The sequence below is a fragment of the Chiloscyllium plagiosum genome, unplaced genomic scaffold (genome assembly GCF_037043375.1).
Source record: "Chiloscyllium plagiosum isolate Xiang-an unplaced genomic scaffold, Cpla_swu_hap1 HiC_scaffold_21, whole genome shotgun sequence".
NCBI lineage: Eukaryota > Metazoa > Chordata > Chondrichthyes > Orectolobiformes > Hemiscylliidae > Chiloscyllium > Chiloscyllium plagiosum.
In genome coordinates this window covers 76,736,704-76,753,946 of record NW_028270159.1, presented here as the reverse complement: position 1 = coordinate 76,753,946, position 17,243 = coordinate 76,736,704, and positions in this window count along the sequence as shown.

The window sequence follows — 17,243 nt, the reverse complement described above, 5'->3', positions numbered from 1 at the left end:
CTCCACATATCAACTGCTGGTTCATAACCTTTCATGACACATCAGGCCATTTTATGAACTAAATCTGACCACATTTCATCTGAAGAATCCCACCCACTTGCCCCCACCTAACAGTCCCGAAGCTGATGGTCCTCTGATCGCAGAGTTCACTTTTATCTCCTCCTGAAAATCCACAAACAGAACTGCCTGGGCAACCCATTGTTTCAGCCTGATCCTGACACACAGAGGGGTGCGCATGGATACACACGTGGGCTCAAGTTATACCAGTTCCTTCATGGGGTACGTAGACCATTCCTTGTTCCAGTTCTTTCCACCCCCCATCCACAGCACTTTCTCCGATACGTAGATGATATCATCGCTGCTTCTCCTCTCCCTTGTCCAGAAATGGAAACGTTTATCGTTTCCAATGAGCACCTCTCGCTCACTTTCACCTCGTCTATCTCTGACTCCTCCCTTCCTTTACTCAACATCTCTGCTTCTATTTCTGGGAATAGACTGGTCACTGATATCCAGTATTAACCCACCGACTCCCACAGCTACCTGGAGTATACATCCTCACACCCTGTTTCCTCCAAAGGCTCCATTCCATTCTCCCATTCCTCCGTCTCCACCGCATTGCTTCTGATGATGTCAACTTCAGAAATGTGGCCTCTGAAATGTCCACGTTCTTCCTCAACAGAGAATTCCCCAGCACTGTTGTCGACAGAGCCCCCAACTAGTTCTGACCCACCTGCTGCACTTCTACCCTCACCCTATCTCCTCCCTGCTGCAACAGTGTTAATAGTTCCCCATGTCCTTACCTTCAATCCCACCAGCATTCACATGCAGAAGATCATCAGTCTGCATTCCCCCACCTCCAGCCACATATTTGCTTCCTCTCCCTATTCCGCCTTCTGAAGTGACCATTTCCTCCAGGAAACCCTGGTCCACTTGTTATTCACTGTCCACAACTCCCCTCACACCCACCCCACCCCACCACCACAGGTCCCCTTCACTTTTCCCTGCCGGAGGTGTTACACTTTCCCATTTAACTCCTCCCTCCTCACTATTCAAGGGCCCAAACATACCTTCCAGATGAAGCAGCATCCGACCAACATTTCCCACAATCCGGTCTACTACATTCGCAGCTCACATTGTGGTCTGCTCTACATTGGGGAAACAAAAGGTAGACTGGGTGTCCACCTCAGCGAATAACCAAGCTGTACCTATGCAAAAGACCCTGAGTTTCCAGTTGCCTGCCAGTTTACTACCCCATCCTGTTCCTTGGCCAATATCTCTGTGTCAGGCTTGCTGCAGTGTTCCAGGACATTTCAACGCAAGCTGGAAGAACAACACCTCATTTTCCGCGGGTGGACCTTGCAGCCATTCTGACTCAAAATAATGTTCAATAATTTTAGGGACTGAGCTCCTTAATGCCCCATACCCATACACCAGGCCTAATTCTCACGTAGCCTTACAGTTCTCACCCCCTATTGTTAGCTATTAACAGTCTCCATTAACAGCTATTCAGCCTCTGCTGTATATTAATCAACATTTTCCGGGCTACCATCCGTTCTGAGGAAGGGCCACTGAACTAGAAACGTTAACTCTGATTTCTCTGCACAGATGCTGCAGACCTTTTGCAGCAACTTCTGTTTTTGTTTCAACAATGTATCTCAATGTTTTTGTATCACGATGCAATACGTCATGGATATTTAGAGCTCTGTCAAACATAGGAACTTTGTAATTTCTCATTTAATGTCCATAAAAAATACTCGAGATTCAACTGAGATAGCAGCTTTGCTTATATCGTTCAGATCAGTCAATTTGTCACAGTTCAGAAAGAAAAAGCAATCGATAGAAGGAAACTCTGCAGGTCTGGCACCGTCTGAGCAGTGATACACAGAAGTATCTTTGATTCCAATATGACTTTTTCAGAACAGTGTCACATCATATTCGATATGTTAACTTTGATTCTCTCTGCAGATACTTCCTCATCTGTGGCGCTTCTCCATCATTTTTTAGTTGAGTTTCATGTCTCCGTATCACTCTATTTTATGTTTCTTGACAGGACTACATGCTGAATTTGGTTATATATGGACAATGTAGTCCTTTCCTGTTCCTATTATAGTTGGTGTTTCTGTGACACCTGTGTTACGGCCGAAATCTGTTTCTTCTTTAAGATTCAAAGGAAAAGAGAATATTTTTCTTAATATCCTGTAAATGTCAGGAACTCCACTTTGTTTGAAAAGACATTTTAGAGGCAGCTGCCATTTCATGAGATAATAGGAATAAATTATTGATGGTGGAGCACTCTGTGATCTTCATTGAACTAGCTTGTCTACCCTCTCTCCAAATTATTTACATCTAAAGTTGGGGAAACTCAGCCCATCGTCTCTTCCAGCTTGGAATGACTATATCTCGTCTCCTGTACTGTCCCCATAGCCCTCCATACTTTGTTATTAGTGTCTGCTTTTAATTTTAAGTATCCTACCAGATATGAACAATATGTTCAAACTCAACCAAAAAATATAAACAGAACTTCGAGGGCAAGCTCAGCAGGTCTGACAGTATCTGCGAAGAGAAATCAAAGTTAATGTTTCTGGTCCGGTGATCCGACTCAATCTGTATTCTCAATGATTAAAAGGTGTGTATATAAAATATAGTCCAATTTATCACATTTAAAATTATCCTGTTTAGTTCACATTGTCATTCAGTATTGCATCTCCCATTAGATTTAATTCTGTCTGTCAGAAAGAGGGATGATGACTGTGGACTATCATTGTACTCCCCATGCAGTCTCCACAGCCACTGCTCCCATTCCGCACTATCTTCCAGCCAATGTCATGTTCATTCGAACATGAATATTAATTCATAAGTCTAAATGAATAAGTTAACTGTAATTATCACTTTTGGTTTTGGGCTGAGGCCAAAATGTGTAAAAAATACGTTTTACAGCAAATAAAAGTGCATTTAAAAGTTTGTCAATTTGTATAAACAATTTACTGAAGCATATTCTCTATGGAAGTTCCAAAGTTGCCTTATTAGAGCAGGGAGAGGAACATTCAGAGAAGTCCACACTTCCTGTCTATGTTCAGGGCGACTGTGCCCAGTGACAGTGTGTTGGCTGGCGTTTGTTCCTGTGGAGGAGAGATCTGCACAGAAACAACATCCTGATTGTGATTCTTTTGGGGGGTGGATGGATTTGGGAGAGATGGTTGCAGCATAGTAAACGGACAACAGAGCAGAATCAATTAGCCTATGAAAAGATAACATCCATCATTCTCCCTCACAATTGACTTCACTAAAGCAATTGGTGATGGGAGATTTGACCAAGAGCCAGCAATGCCAACATATAGTCCAGTCCAGTTATATTGTGCACTGAATGTGATGTATTGAAAGCTGGGACTGTTTGCTCAGTGACTGTGATTGACGTCAGTCTCCATGAAATGTAACTGTGTCACTGGAGGGTTTCCCTCTCCTATTGGTGAGGCGCTTCATTCAGTGCGCTATCCCAGTGTAGGAGCCGATGCATCAGCTCCAACACTAACAGAGATCAACAGCTGTGTCGACAGAGAGAGGACAGATCTGAATCTGAGAATAGCGGACTGGAACATTACAACAATGGAGAGGATGTTTTTCTTGAGTCTTTTCAAGATTTCCCCCTGCTGGGAATTTCTACCGTATCGGATATCCACGATGCTGATGATTAATCTGGGCGGGGTGGTGGGTGTGCTACTAAACTACTATCGCTATTGTTGGTGTTCTCTACCTCTGTCCATTCATTAATCCCACAAACAAGTTTAAACTTCGTTGCAATTTCTGTTATCTATATTTGTCAGAGAAAGAAACTATTGTCTTCAGTTTCAATTGCAGTCTCCATTCATTATCCATGAATTGCAGACCACTCCCTCACAAATATCTGAGAACAAAACTGTGCAAAACCTCGAGATCTCTTTTTGCCCTGAACTGATTTATGTCTTCTGTTCTCTCTGTCACCAAACCTGTCCACTACCAGCTCCTAGTATCCCCAATCTTCATTTCTGCGTCAGTGCTGTTGCTGAACAATCCATTGCCTACACGTTGGTAAAATTCAGACTTAATGTTTCAAGCTCTCATCTGACCAGTTTTCCGATTACAAATATTTCAAACATAAGAATGTTCTTGTCTCGGACGTTACTTCATGCTTAGGACAATATATGAATGTAGGAATGTCGCTGAATTTAATTCAGAAGAAAAGCTTATTTAACGAAAGATATTGTTTCAAGTGATTTGTTTCAATTCCACCACAGCTGATGACAGAACTTCAATAAAACTGATAAGAATTAGAATAAAAGTGAATTTCACAAAGACAACCATAAAAGCAACATTTTGTCTGAAAACCTTCCTGTTTCACTGATCACCTTCGGTAAAGAAAACTAATGTTATTACCCGCGCTGAAAATGTGTTGCTGGAAAAGCAGAGCATGTCAGGCAGCATCCAAGGAACAGGAGAATCGACGTTTCGGGCATAAGCCCTACTTCAGGAATGAGGAAAGTGTGTCCAGCATGCTAAGATAAAAGGTAGGGAGGAGGCACTTGGGGGAAGGGCGTTGGGATTGCGATAGCTGGAGGGAGGTCAAGGTGAGGGTGATAGACCTAAGTGGGGTGGGGGCTGAGAGGTCCGGAAGAAGAGAGGTCAGGAAGGAGAGGTTGGAGGAAGAGCGCCTCATCTTCCGCCTGGGCAACACGACGGTTGGAGGAAGAGCGCCTCATCTTCCGCCTGGGCAACACGACGGTTGGAGGAAGAGCGCCTCATCTTCCACCTGGGCAACACGACGGTTGGAGGAAGAGCGCCTCATCTTCCGCCTGGGAACCCTCCAACTACAAGGGATGAACTTAGATTTCTCCAGTTTCCTCATTTCCCCTCACCCCACCTTGTCTCATTTAAATCCCTCGAACTCAGCATCGCCTTTCTAACCTGCACTCTTCTACCTGACCTCTCCGCCCCCACCCCACTCCGGCCTATCACCCTCACCTTGACCTCCCTCCACCTATCGCAGTCCCAACGCCCTCCCCCCCCTCCAAGTCCCTCCTCCTTACCTTTTATCTTAGCCTGCTGGACACACTTTCCTCATTCCTGAAGAAGGGCTTATGCTCGAAACGTCGATTCTCCTGTTCCTTGGATGCTGCCTGACCTGCTGAGCTTTTCCAGCAGCATATTTTCAGCTCTGATCTCCAGCATCTGCAGTCCTCACTTTCTCCCCTAATGTTATTACCCAGTCTGCGTTAAGTGAGACTTCAGCCCCATGACAATGTGCTTTACTTTATATTGGCTTGTGGAATGGCCTCAGAGTCAGGGCAATTAATGATGGTCACCAAATGCTGCCCTTGGCCAAAATGCCAACATTCCACGAAATAACAAAATCGAAGGTGAAATCAAATAAAGGAAGATGCTGAAAATTTAAAATTATACAAGGCAATGCAAAGAAACGAACAGAAAGTGCTGGGGAACTTTCCTGAACAGAAAGCAGCTGGAAAAGAGTGTGATTAATATCGTTGACAGGGAAGTCTGCTCTGAAGAGAAGGAGGAATCAATGGAGAAAGATGGATATAGAAGAAAAAGAGGAAATAAAGAGAATGATGATTAGCTGGGCTGGAAAAAAAATGTGAGATTCACCTCATTTATTTTTCGCCATTCCCATCTTCCCGAAAATCACGCCCATGTACATACATGTATCCCCACTTTTCAAAAGTTCGCTTTTCACCACTTCCCTTCCCGAATGACCTACATTAGGGCCTTGTTTCGCTAACCAAAAGAAATCCGAAGAGGATTTTCACTTTTATGAAGAAAAGCGAAGCTTTTTCCATATAAATTAGTGCTACTGCAATCTACACCATATCAGCTCGCGGACGATTTCTTTCAGATAGCGAGGGAAACCTGTATTTGTCTAAGATCATGTTTAAAGCGATTTGATTCCCCCTGTCAGTATTCCCTGAGTGTGGTCATCTTCTTACATTTGTTAATGGGATATCGGTATCTCTGACTGGGCCAGCATTAGTTCACTTTCACAGTTGCCTTTGAGAAGACCTTGAGCCAATGCAGTCCACGTGATTGATCTGATTTGATTTGATTTATTTTAGTCAAATGTACAATAGAAAGATTTGTTTTGCGAGTAGTGCAGGCACATGATAGTAAACAAAAATACAGAGACCCTGGGGTACTGACACACAGTGAGGCACACATGGTTACAGATTCACAAGAGTTGAGCGAAGCAAAATCGACATTAGCAAGATTAATATAATTTGAAAAGTTAGAGATGTCAATTCTTCAGTCTAATTATAGTAGGGAAGGAAGTGTTCCTAAGCATGTTGGTCCATGTTTTCAAGCCTCTGTGTCTCCTCCCTGTTGGAAGAGGTTGTAGGAGATCATTACCGGTTTGGGAGAGATCTTTGATGTTGCCAGCCTTTCTGCGACAATGACAAGTATAAATGACGGAAGGTGGTCTTCCGTGATGGGCTGGGCTGTGCACACAACCGTCTGTAGTTTCTTATGGTCCTGGACAGAGCAGTTACCATGTCAGACCATTATGCACGTGACTAGAATGTTTTCAGTTGCCAGTGGACGGAACATTGGGAGACGGGTTGTTCTCAAATAGTTAGATGTAACAATTGGCTGTTAAATGGATATCCAAGTTCTGTTTGCTGTTTTGACAACACTTGAAATTTAACCGATAATTTTAAATTATGTCTTCGATACCAAAACCCAGTTCAGTTAATTGCGTTGCCAGCATCGAACCAATGAGCCATCACCAGCTTCAAACGAATAGAGAAGCCATCACCATCACAACGAGGCAGAAAGAGACAGAAACAAAGGGAAGGAGAGAGAGAACACAGCAAGGAAATCAGATGGACAGTCAGTCAAAGAGAGAACGGAAACAAAACAAGGAAACAAACCGTCACATGGACAGGGAGCAGGGAAGGTAAGAAGTTCAGGGAAAGAAACAGAAGGCAGAGCAAAGTAAAACTGAGGGAAACAGACAGGGAGAGAGACATAGGAAGAGACAATGGACACTGGGAGCAGGGGATGGGGTCACAGGAAGTTGGGAGGTATGGGAGAAGCTGGGGTGAGGACCAGAGAGAGCTGTGAGTGAGCACTGGAGGGAGTTGGGGGGGGGGGGGGAGGTGTGGATTTATTTTGACCTGTACCAAGATGTCCAGGCAGTTCATAGTAAGCAAGGATGTACAGACCGATGGCTGTAAAACATGTCTGAGAATCATATAGGTTACGCTGCACAAAGCATGCGCAAGGTGAGATCAACATGAACAAGATCAGCATTATCTGAGATTAGAGAGTCCATTCATCAGTCTAATAACAGCCAGGAAGAAGCCGTTACTGAACTAGTTGATCTGTGTTTTCAAGCTTCTGTATCTTTTAGCCTGATGGAAGAGGTTGTGGGAGATCTTTACAGGCATGTGATGGGTCTTTGGTTATATTAGAACGAAGAAAATTTCAGTATAACAGGCTATTCGTCAGTCAAATCCTGCGCTGATCTAAATCAATCGCCAATTTTCTAAAGTTTTGTATCCCTTTGCTCCCTGCCCATTCATGTATCTTTCTGGAAACATCTTAAATGGAGCACCACTGGTCACAGTTCTCCATTTTGAGAAACACGCTTCCTCTTCTACACTCTGTACCCTGTTGCCCAGCCAGTTCTTTATCCATGTAGCTAGCACACCCTAGACACCATGTGACTTCATTTTCTCCATAACCCGACCATGGAAAAACTTACCAAACGCCTTCCTGAAGTCCATGTACATGATATCTACAGTCCCTCCCTCATCAATCAACGTTGTCACTTCCTCAAAGAATTCTATGAAGTTGGTAAGACATGACCTTCCCTGCACATAACCATCTTGCCGATAACTGATAAGACCATTTTCATCCAAATGAGAAAAGACCCTATCCCTCAGTATCTTCTCTAGCAGCTCTCCTACGCCTGATGACAGGCTCACTGGTCTATAATTAACTGGATTATTCATGCTACCCTTCTTAAACAACAACTTTCCAGTCCTCCGGGACCTCATCTGTGTTCAAGGATGCTACAAAGATATCTATTAATGCCCCAACTTTTTTCTGTCTCCCTTCCCTCTGTAATCGGCGATAGCAGTGGAGCTTCTCGTCAAAAGGAAGAAGGTAGCTTACATAAGGTGGAGGAAGCTAGGATCAAGCTCAGCTCTAGAGGATTACAGGCAGGCGAGGAAGGAGCTCAAAAATGGTCTGAGGAGAGCCAGGAGGGGGGCAAGAGAAAGGCATGGCAGAACGGATTAGGGAGAACACAAAGGCATTTTACACTTATGTGAGGAATAAGAGAATGGTCAAAGAAAGAGTAACGCCGATCAGGGATATCATAGGGAACTTCTGTGTGGAGTCTGAGGAGGTAGGGGAAGCCCTAAATGTGTTTTTTTGCTTCTGTCTTTACGAAAGAAACGAACTTTTTAGTGAATGAAACCTTTGAAGAGCTGGTGTGCATGCTTGAACGGATAAAGATAGAGGAAGCTGATGTGCTGAAAATTTTGTCAAACATTAAGATTGAAAAGTCTCCAGCCCGGACCAGATTTGTCCTCGGCTGCTTTGGGAAACGAGTAATGCAATTGCTTCGCCACTTGCGAAGATCTTTGCATCCTCGCTCTCCACTGGAGTCGTACCTGAGGACGGGAGGGAGGCAAATATAATTCCTCTCTTCAAGAAAGGAAATAGGGAAATCCCCGGCAATTATGGATCAGTATGTCTCACGTCTGTCGTCTGCAAGGTGTTAGAAAGGATTCTGAGGGATAGGATTTATGACCATCTGGAAGAGCATGGCTGGATTAAATGCAGTCAACACGGCTTTGTGAGGGGCAGGTCATGCCTCACAAACCTTATCGCGTTCTTTTAGGATGTGACTAGAAAAGGTGGTGAGGGTCGAGCTGTGGATGTGGTGTATATCGACTTCAGCAAGGCATTTGATAAGGTTCCCCATGGTAGGCTCATTCAGAAGGTCCGGAGGAATGGGATACAGGGGAACCTAGCTGTCTGGATACAGAATTAGCTAGCCAACAGAAGACAGCGAGTGGTAGTAGAAGGAAAATATTCTGCCTGGAAGTCAGTGATGATTGGTGCTCCACAGGGCTTTCTCATTAGGCCTCTACTGTCCGTAGTTTTTATTAATGACTTGGATGAGGGGATTGAAGGATGGGTCAGCAAGTTTGCAGATGACACAAAGGTTGGAGTGTCGTCGATAGCATAGAGGGCTGTTCTAGGCTGCAGCGGGGCATTGTCAGGATACAGAGATGGGCTGAAAGGTGACAGATGGAGTTCAACCTGGATAAATGCGAGGTGATGCATTTTGGAAGGTCAAATTTGAAAACTGAGTACAGGATTAAGGATAGGATTCTTGGCAGTGTGGAGGAACAGAGGGATGTTGGTGTGTAGGTACATAGATCACTTAACAAGGCCACCGAAGTGGACAGGGTTGTTTAGAAAGCATATGGTGGTTTGGCTTTCATTAACAGTGGGATTGAGTTTAAGCATCCTGAGATCTTGTTGCAGCTCTATAAAACTTTGTTTAGACCGCACTTGGAATACTGCGTCCAGTTCTGGTCGCCCTGTTATAGGAAAGATGTTGGTGCTTTGGAGAGCGTTCAGAGGACGTTTACGAGGATGCTGCCTGGACTGGAGGGTTTATCTTATGGAGAGAGGTTGACTGCGCTCGGACTTTTTTCATTGGAGAAAAGGAGGAGGAGATGGGACCTGATTGATTATACAAGATAATGAGAGGCATAGCCAGAGACTATTTCCAAGGGCAGAGATGGCTAACACGAAGGGTCATAGTTTTAAGCTGGTAGGAGGAAATTATAGAGGGGATGTCAGAGGCGGGTTCTTTACACAGAGAGTTGTGAGAGCATGGAATTCGTTGCCAGCAGCAGTTGTGGAAGCAAGGTCATTGGGGACATTTAAGAGACTGCTGGACATGCATATGGTTACAGAACTTTGAGGATTAATGGTGGGCACAACATCGTGGGCTGACGGGCCCGTTCTGTGCTGTACTGTTCTATGTTCTATGTTCTTTGTTCTAGATGTTGACAGCCTTTCTGCAGCAACGAGCCGTGTAAATAGAGTCAATGGTTGGAAGATTGGCTGTGCACCCAACCTTCTGTAGTTTTTTGCAGTCCTGGGCAGAGCGTTGCTGTATGAAGCCGTGATGCACTCAGACAGTATGCTCTCAATGGTGTATCTGTCTAAGTAGTACATGCTGAATTTCCTGAGCTTCCTGAGGAAGAAGAGCCGCTATTGAAACTTCTTGACTGTCACACCTATGTAAGAAGACCAGGGTAGGTTGTCAGTTATCGTCACTCCGAGGGAGTTGATGCTCTGCACTTCCTCAACCATTGATGTAGACGACGGTGTGTTCCTCTCCTTTCTTTCTGAACTCAATGATCAGTTCCTTACTATTGCCGAATTTGAAAGAGAGGTTATTATCGTTACACCATGCCACTAAGCCCTCGATCTCCTATCTGTGTTCTGACTCATCGTTGTTTGACATCCCTCCTGATTTGGTGATGTCATCAGCGAACTTGTAGCTAGCGTTGTTTGGAATTTGACAACAGAACCGCGTGTGTGTAGAGGGTGAAGACAGAGATATGGGAGTAGAGAGGGTAGAGTGTGGGGCTGAGGTCACAACCTTGGGAGTAGAGGGAGTAGGGTATGGGGATGAGAACACAGTCATGAGAGTGCAGGGACTACAGTAGGGGGCTGAGGACACAACCATGGGAGTACAAGGAGTACAGTAGGGGGCTGAGGGCACAGCTGTTGGTGTACAGGGAGTACACTAGGGGGCTGAGGGCACAGCCAATGTTGTACAAGGAGTACAGTAGGGGGCTGAGGGCACAGTTGTGGATGTACAGGGAGTACAGTAGGGGGCTGAGGAGACTGCTGTGGGTGCACGGAGAGTACAATAAGGGGCTGAGGACACAGCCGCATGTGTACAGGGAGTACAGTCGGGGGCTGGGGACACAGCCATGGGTATGCAGGGAGTATAGTAGAGGGCTGAGGACATTGCTATATGTGCACGGGAAGTACAATAGGGGATTGAGAACACATCCTCCAGGAGTTCCAGTGTTGAGTTCTATTGTGGAGAATGAGCAGATACCTATCTTCACTGATTGTGGTCTATGTGTCAGAAACCAGGGTATCCAGTTGCAGAGGGTGGAGCCGTGATCAAGGTCACAGAGTACTGAGATAAGTCTGGAGGAGATAATGATGTTGAAGATGGAGCTGTAGTCAATGACCAGAAGTCTGGTGTAGGCATCCTTGTTGTCCAGATGTTCCATGGATGAGGGCAGGGCAGGTATATGACATCCGTTGTGGACCCGTTACATCAGTCGGCACATTATAGCACAGCAGATCAGGCTGGGAGACTGAAGGTGGTGTGGGCCATAACCAGCGTCTCAAAGTACTTCATGTTTATTGAAGTCAGAGCCACTGGGCGGTAGTCATTAAGAAACGTTGCATGTGATTTCTCAATTACAAGGATGATGGTGGTCTTCTTGAAGTGGGTTGGGATTTCGGCTTCAGGAGGGAGAAGTTGAAGTTGTTTTTAAATATCTCTGCCAGTTGGTCCTCACAGCATCTGAGTGCTCAGCCAGGAACACACTGCAGGTCTGTCACTTTCCTTGATTTGACCTGCAGGAAGACTGATCATGTCTGCCATGGTGAGAACAGGCACAGGTACACACGAGGCTATCAGGGTAGGTTTCATACTGACAGTCACACAGTCATTCATCATAGACATTCCCTCCCCCAGCTCGCTCCATCATCATCAACACACAGTGACATTGGTTGTTGTGAGCGATACACAGTTAGTGTTGAGGCAGAGTGACATCATTAGATTGGGATTGTGCACCGTCAAGTCCTGTGTCACCATAACGGTGTAAATTCACAACAAATCGGGGACAGGGTGTGCTCCTACTGGGTGTCAGTGGTGCAGGGAGTGAAGATTTTAAAGGTATAATTCGAGTCCAGCCACTTCTTTAACCTGAATGGAGTCAACCACCTTGTGTGCTGCGTCTTTACAATGGTGGACAGTCCTTAGGGAGTCAGGAAATGTCATTTACATGAACCACCTGAACAAAGGACCTGAGGGCCATTTTGCTAAGTTTGGAGATGATACAGTGATGGTTGGATGGGCAGGCGATATTCATGAAGTGGGGAGGCTGCATTAAATCTTGGACAGTTTAGGGTTGTGGACAAACACGTGGCTGATTGAACACAATATGAGATCGTGTGAGATTATGCACTTTGATTGGCAGAATAGAGGCAGACACTATGTTCTAATAGGATCCATTGAATCTGAAGCACAAAAGGATTTTGAAGCACTCATCCTCTCTTATAGTTAATGTGCAGGTTCAGTTGACAGTTAGGAAAGCAAATGCAATGTTAGCATTCATTTCAAGGGATCTGGAATACAAGAGAGGAGACATACTGCTGAGAATGTAATGGGCTATGTTCAGACGTCATTTGGAAGTTGTTTTGGGCACGATCTCTGGGGAAAGATCAGTTGGTGTTGGAGGTGATCCATCCTGGGGAGGATGATTTGTCATATGCACGGCAGTGTGTGTACTCGATGGAATTGAGAAGAATAGGAGATGAGATATCCGATAGAAACTAGTTGATCACTGCAAAGATTGATACAGTCAGTGTGTAGAAGATAGTTCCACTAGTCATACAGGAAATGACAAAATGGCAGTTTCATAGTGAAGGAATGGGCTGAATGGCCTAAACCTATTGCCATATCTCATGTTCTTTAGGTAGTAGGGTCTATTATTCAGTGCAGAATTGTAAGTCTCTGACCTGATTTTAGAACCCTTGTATTTGTATGTTGATTTTACTTCACTTTCTGCTCAATGGTAACCCCTGTGATATAGACGGTACGAGGTTTCAGTGTCAGCCTGTAGTCCATTAAACGATGAATATAAACAGCTATCTGTGAGTCTCATCTGGCGGGAATACATTGTCTCTCTGATGATTGTCATTTTCAGTCTGGTATTTCTGAAGGATTGATCCTGTTACGCCAGTGTTGTTGAATTAAACAGAACAGATGCAATTTATCACAGCACACAGCAACAATAAGTCATCGAACACTGAACACTCTTCTAATAACAGAATCGTTGATAATGTTCTGTATAAGAAACACTGCTTTCCTGTTCATGTTCAAATCAGATAAGCTGTCCCATTGAGATGCTCAACTTGGAACTATTTTTAAAAAATCTTTTTTTGGATGCAGACATTGCCGGATGGGCCCACCATTTCTTGCCCGTCCCTCGTTGCCCCCTTGAGAAAGTGGTACTGAGCTGCCTTCCTGAACCGCTGCAGTCCACCTGCTGTGTGTTGACCCGCAATGCTATTAAGGAGGGAATTCCATTTTATTTTCTCCCAGCAACAGTGAAGGAGCCGCAATATATTTCCACAACAGGATGTTGAGTGGGTTGGAAGGGAATTTGGAGGTGGTGGTATTCCTATAATTCTGCAGCCCTTGTCATTCTAGATGTAAGTGTTCGTGGGATTGTAAGGTGCTGTCTGAGGATCTTTGGAGAAATTCTGCAGTGTGTCCAGTAGATAGTACACACTTCCACTGTTGAGAGACGGTGGTGGAAGGAGTGAATGCTTGTGGATGTGATGTCAGTCAAATGGACTGTTTGGTCCAGGATGGTGTCAAGCTTCTTGGTGTTGTTGGGGCGGCACTCATTCAGGCAAGTGGGAGAATTCCATCTCATTCCTGATTTGTGTCCTGTAGATGATTGACAGACTTTGGTAAGTCAGGAGGTGAGTTACTCGCACAGTATTCCTAGACTCTGATCTGCTCTTATATTTATGTGGCGAGTCCAATTGAGTGTCTGGTCAATGATAACCCCCAGGATATTGATAATGGGGAATTTGGTGATGATAATGCTGCTGAATACCAAGTTGTTATATTGTTTCTTATTGGTGATGGTCATTGTCTGGCATCCGTCTGTGTGAATGTTACTTGCCACTTATCCGCCCAAGCCTGGTGAGCGTCCACACCATATGGGGCATGGACTACTTCCATATCTGAGCATTTGCGAATGGTGATGAACATTGTGCAGTCATTGTCAAATATCCCAACGTCGGACATATGATGGAGGGAAGGTCATTGATGAAGCAGCTGAAGATGCATGGATCTAGGCTTTATCTGAAGAGTCATTGAAGATGTTACCTAGTATGGTGATGAAACGTCTGATAATGAAACTTCCAGCTCAGCGAGAAAAACTACATCCACACTATCCTGAGGGACGACTGCAGAAATGTTCTGGAGCTGAGAAGACTGACCTCCAACAATGACCATCTTCCTATCTGTCAGGTATGACACCAATAATGGAGTACTTGCCCGCAATGCCCTTTTTGCTCGGGTTCCATGATGCCACATTTGAAAGAATGTAGCATGATGTCAAGGGCTGGAATTCAGCTCCTTTTCCTATGTTTGAACCAAGGCTGTAATGAGATGGATAGATATGGAGAGACAGAAGTAAGAAGTTTTATTGATAAATTCCTCTGGACTGCATACCCTTTGTCTGGGTGTCATACACTGTGAGCAGTATGCTGATACTGGCTGTCATCCCAGATCACTTATTCCCAATAATGTCACAGAGCTAGGTTCCTGACAGCTCACAAAATCCATTCAGCCAATAGATTAGTACCATGGAGTAGGTGGATTTTTAAAAAAAATAGACTATGCCAAGACCAGCAGGAAATGATAACAACCCCCACTGTGTGAGAGACTGGTCCAGAGAATCTCAGTCAGGTGGATCGCTGACTGTCATGGAAATTAATCTGACTGGACTCAGATGTGAGCAAGAGCAAAGGAAAAGATTTATTTTTAACCACTGCAGGGAGCCAATACACTTGGCAAACACACCTTGTGTAAGGGCCCTGAACATTATTAACGTATTCCTTTTATGCTCTTCTTATCACACCCTCAAGGTCAAGGGCTGGGAAACATTCAAGTTCTTATTTTCACATTCCCGTGCCGTGGAAATAACTGTCTTTATGTTTTCCTTAGCTTTTCTGCTGAATTCGCCTGCTCACCAGGCCAGGTTGAATGTATACAAAGTTCAGCAAAGACAAGCTGTCTCTTCGACTGCAGAATTCAGCAAAGTGTTTGCAACGTTCAGAAAAGTTTTAGAATTAGCATAGCATTCTCTTTCAGGTTTCACAGAAAATGTTAAGTTTGTTTATTTTCAATTACACTGGCAGAGGGGAAATCAGGATCTCAGCTGTGGATCAAATAATGATTGATAAATATCACACACCACTTCCATAGCTTTGTAATCCAGATTTCAATTTATATAGCTCCATATCAGGAGTGCATTTTAACAACCGTATCTCTTTGTAGTTTGCATATTTCCGTCTGTGCAGAAAATCACTTTTCCCTGTATTTTGTTTGCATAAATGCATTTCATTAATATTGTCTCTGCTAATTCCTCATTGTAGATGTACCCTTGAATCTGTTCTTCATATGAGTTATAAAGAGTAAGGCTCCAATGCTCGTGACTGGGGAACATCACCGTCCCGACGCCCAGACTGAATAGTCATGTCCCCGACTCCTCTCCATCTTCTCTCTTTTCCCCAATGTCATACTCACAATGGAAATGAAGTCCAGTAAATGATACTTCATCACAGTTCCTTAGCAACGACAACATCAACAACATGACCCACACCTGCCCTCTCTGATTCTGGGATAACAATCTGAATTGTGTTTGTCATGTGCAATTCCCCGTTAACATATCCATGCCGTTTGTTTGTTATAAAACCACATTGTCTCAGGCACATTTTGCCATCAGATCATGGATGAAAGATGTTCTCTCAATGTTTTACTGATATTGCAATGACTGATCTGTCGTTACAGGATTTGTTTCTGCATAGATGAGCAGTGAAGCATGTTTATGTTATGTTAAATCTCTGGCATTAATTCCATATCCAAGGCAGACTGAATGATTATACACTATCGATCTTCCATCTTCAACATTCCTTCCTTCAGTCACATTCACATATCACACCCAGAATGCATGCATGTTCGAAGTTATTTTGCATTTTAATGAAATAGTGTTGAATTGAAAGGGATTAACTGATCTGTTTATTCAGCGATTGTGATTATGCCAGTCTACATGGATCTTATGTGTCCCTCCAGAGGTTCTCTCTTCTATGAATAAGGGAATGCTTTCAGTGTTTTATCCCATCGTATGATCAGGAGCATCACCCACACCAGTAACAGGGATCCGCGGCTTCAGAGAAAGGATGAGGAGAGATCAGAAACCCTGATAGCAGTAGACTGGAATATTCCAACAATGGACAGGAGTTTATCCGATGGTCTTTACTGGCTTTCCCAGCCTTGGATCTCATCAGTATCGCGGATTGAAGATGTACTGCTTCAAGCTGGTTACTATCCTATCCTTGCTCTAGTTGGTAATCCTGGTAAGTGACTCGAGCTATCTAGTGAAACGGTCTGAACTGAATTGATGCTCATTATATGTAAATTTTGGAAAGGTGCAAGTCAACGTTTTCATTTTCAATCAAAGATTCCATTCCTTAGAAATTATAACGAGCAAATTACTCAATTACAAGGTGCTCACCAATATGCGAAGATGAAACAGACTGTTCTCAACCTCCTTGATTCATTTTCCCCTGCCCAGTTTACATCTCCATATCTTCCCCTCTCACCAATCCTTTCCACTACCACCATTGTGACATCCAGTGTCCTCATCAGCCTCATGCAATTCCTGAATAAACCTTCGTTTGTGCCTTTGTTAATTCCGGATACAGTTGTTTCACGTCCCTTCTACCACGTGTCCATTGCAAAACAATTGCACTTGAGATGTTTAACTTGTTCTCTGCACAGAATCTGAAAGATGGGACGACAGTGTATGGTGGTCACATCATTGGTTCATAATCTAGAGCCACAGAATTATAATCTGTTTTTATCGGCTTGCCTCATGCCCATTAGAGAAAGTAGTTGGTCATCCTTCCCTGGTCAGGTTTCTGTGTGACTGAAAAACCACAGCACTGTGTTTTACTCTTTTCTGTCCTGTGGAACAGCAGAACTAGCCACTCAGTTCAAGGTCGACATAAGATGCACGCCTGACCAGGTCTGCACAGATTCCGCAGGGGTAGATCAAAAGGAAAGATAGCTCTCTTCCTCTGCTTGTATCCCATATTCCAGCAGTTCATTT